At 45.3% G+C, this 2,430-nt stretch overlaps 1 pseudogene; it reads left to right on the top strand.

Annotated features, from left to right (window-relative positions):
- Nucleotides 1-485: 485 nt before the first annotated feature.
- LOC130388377 (general transcription factor II-I repeat domain-containing protein 2-like) lies at nt 486-1,968 on the top strand (annotated as a pseudogene).
- The last annotated feature ends 462 nt before the right edge of the window (nt 1,969-2,430 follow it).

Below are 2,430 nucleotides of genomic sequence, written 5' to 3'. Positions count from 1 at the left end.
ACTTTGAACTTTGTACCTCAACTCTCTTCTCCTCATAATGGGCCAAATTTCTCCTGAGCTTGACAGCAAACCTTGCGTGGCTTAAAACATAATTTAACAGATTAACATTACAACCTTCCACCCTACTTGTCACACCAAACAGCCACAACTCTCTCCATTCCATTCTCTCCACAAACCCTCCTCCCCAACATCTGTTTATTAATCCTTTAATTTTCACAAAGTATCCCTCCAACTCACAGCATTCAACAAACTCATGCATACACGTTTCCACCCCCACTCCGCACACATCACATTCCTTCCTCACATTCACATCAAACCTACTAATTATTAAATTGTTGAACACCCTATTGTGCCGCAAAAGGAAATCAAAATCTTCACATTCAATACAGTTCCATTTCACTCTTAAATTCCTCCATATTCCCCCTACATCCATATCAATCATCACTCTAACACACATGTGTCAATCTCCAGGCCCGCGGGCCACATGTGGCCCGCCACGTCATTTCATGTGGCCCGCGAGTCTCCCGCGAGTCTCCCGCGAGTGCTTGATTCGTGGTAAAAAAAAAGGTTGTTTTATTTATTTTATATTTTACCCGCGAAGTGACGGCCTTCTGCCACTAGATCGCTGTGTCCACATCAGTGTTTAATTAATGCGACAAGTGAGATTGAGCAGAAATATCCATGAGAAATATCCACACATGATCCCAAAATGTCCAGGAAGCGAAAGGTTGACGCAGATGGAAGGTTGTTTCATGAAAGATGGGAAGGCGAATATATGTTTGTGCTACAAGGAGAAAAACCGGTATGTCTTTTGTGTTCTGAGGCGGTTGGTCATCAAAGAGAACAATCTACGTCGGCATTATGAAACCAAACACGGAGCCAAGTATGCTAAAGTTAGCCTTCAAGAAAAACAAGCGATAGTTAAAGAGTTAAAAGGCAACCTGCGATCGCAACAGAATTTGTTCACAAAAGCCACAGCCAAAAACGATGCGGCTGTGAAAGCTAGCTTTATTGTAGCTGAAGAAATCGCCCGCACTTCCAAGTCTTTTTCAGAGGGTGCCTTTGTGAAGCAGTGCATGCTGAAGGTGTGTGAGCAGGTGTGCCCCGACCAGATACAGGCTTTTAAAAATGTGAGTTTGTCAAGAAACACCATCGCGGACCGAGTCAAGGAGCTAGCAGGAAACCTAGCAGATCAGCTGGCGGAAGAGTCACGCAGTTACACAGCTTTTTCATTAGCTGTTGATGAAAGCACAGACAACAGGGACACGGCACAGCTTTCCATTTTTATTAGAGGCGTGAAGTCGGACCTCTCTGTCACCGAGGAGCTCTTGGATGTAGCTGCCATGCATGGGACCACAACTGGACGGGATATTTATGAAGCGGTGGAGAAGTCTGTGAGTAAAACTGGATTGCCCTGGGAAAAGTTGGTGGGATTAACTACAGATGGTGCACCTGCAATGTGTGGAGTAAAAACGGGCTTGGTTGGACTAATGAAGGAGAAAATGCAAAAAAGTAACTGTCACACGCCTCTGATAAGTTATCATTGCATTATCCACCAAGAAGCTTTGTGTGGAAAGGTGCTGGGGATGGATAATATAATGACCACAGTCACGAAAACAGTGAACTTCATTCGGGCGCGTGGCCTGAATCACCGGCAGTTCCAGCTGTTCTTGCAGGAGATGGGTTTGCCATCTTTGCCAGTCCTTTCACCACCGATGTCAGCAGTGTGCCCCATCACCTTCAGCTGAAGTTGATCAAGCTTCAAAGCGACAGTGGCCTAAAGGTATGGCCACACCAACCGCGTTACCCGCGTAAGACGCGTATAAAATCTGCAATTTTTCCATAGGGAACCATTGGTTTACGCGCGTATGAGCTGCGTAGATGCGTATATACGCACCATGCGCAACATTTTAGCCGCGTTAGCCGCGTATGAGCTGCGTATATACGCACCTAACGCACCTACGCGCCTACGCCCGGAGTTCAAAAAATTGAACTTTCAACGTTCCAACGCGTGATGCTTAGCCGCGATAGCCAATCAGCGTGGAGCTTGACCCGACGTCACTGGCAGAGAGTAGTGACGCTTGCACAGAAGCATACGGCCGACATCTTTCTTTATTCTGGGTGGAAATAGTAACATAGTTACGCCATTAAATGCGTTTATGGAAACATTTTTAGCGAGAAATGTGCATTTTACTTTCATAATGTTCGCTCGGTGAATGTGAAGGATGTTTGGTTTGATAGTTATGACGAAGAGTGAACGCTCCGTTCACTTGCATGGACAGAGTCTCTGGTTGCTAAGCAACCTCAACGTCTTGGCGGACTATTTCTCTGCTGATCAACACTACGAATGCTGGAAACACACCAGACACACCATGTGAAGTTATTTAACCCGATTATTGTTATTTATATCCGAGATTATTTAATCTAACC

Source organism: Gadus chalcogrammus, chromosome 8 (genome assembly GCF_026213295.1).
Source record: "Gadus chalcogrammus isolate NIFS_2021 chromosome 8, NIFS_Gcha_1.0, whole genome shotgun sequence".
NCBI classification, from domain to species: Eukaryota; Metazoa; Chordata; class Actinopteri; order Gadiformes; family Gadidae; genus Gadus; species Gadus chalcogrammus.
Note: the sequence above shows the minus strand (reverse complement) of the source record. Positions and strands in the feature narration are given on the sequence as shown.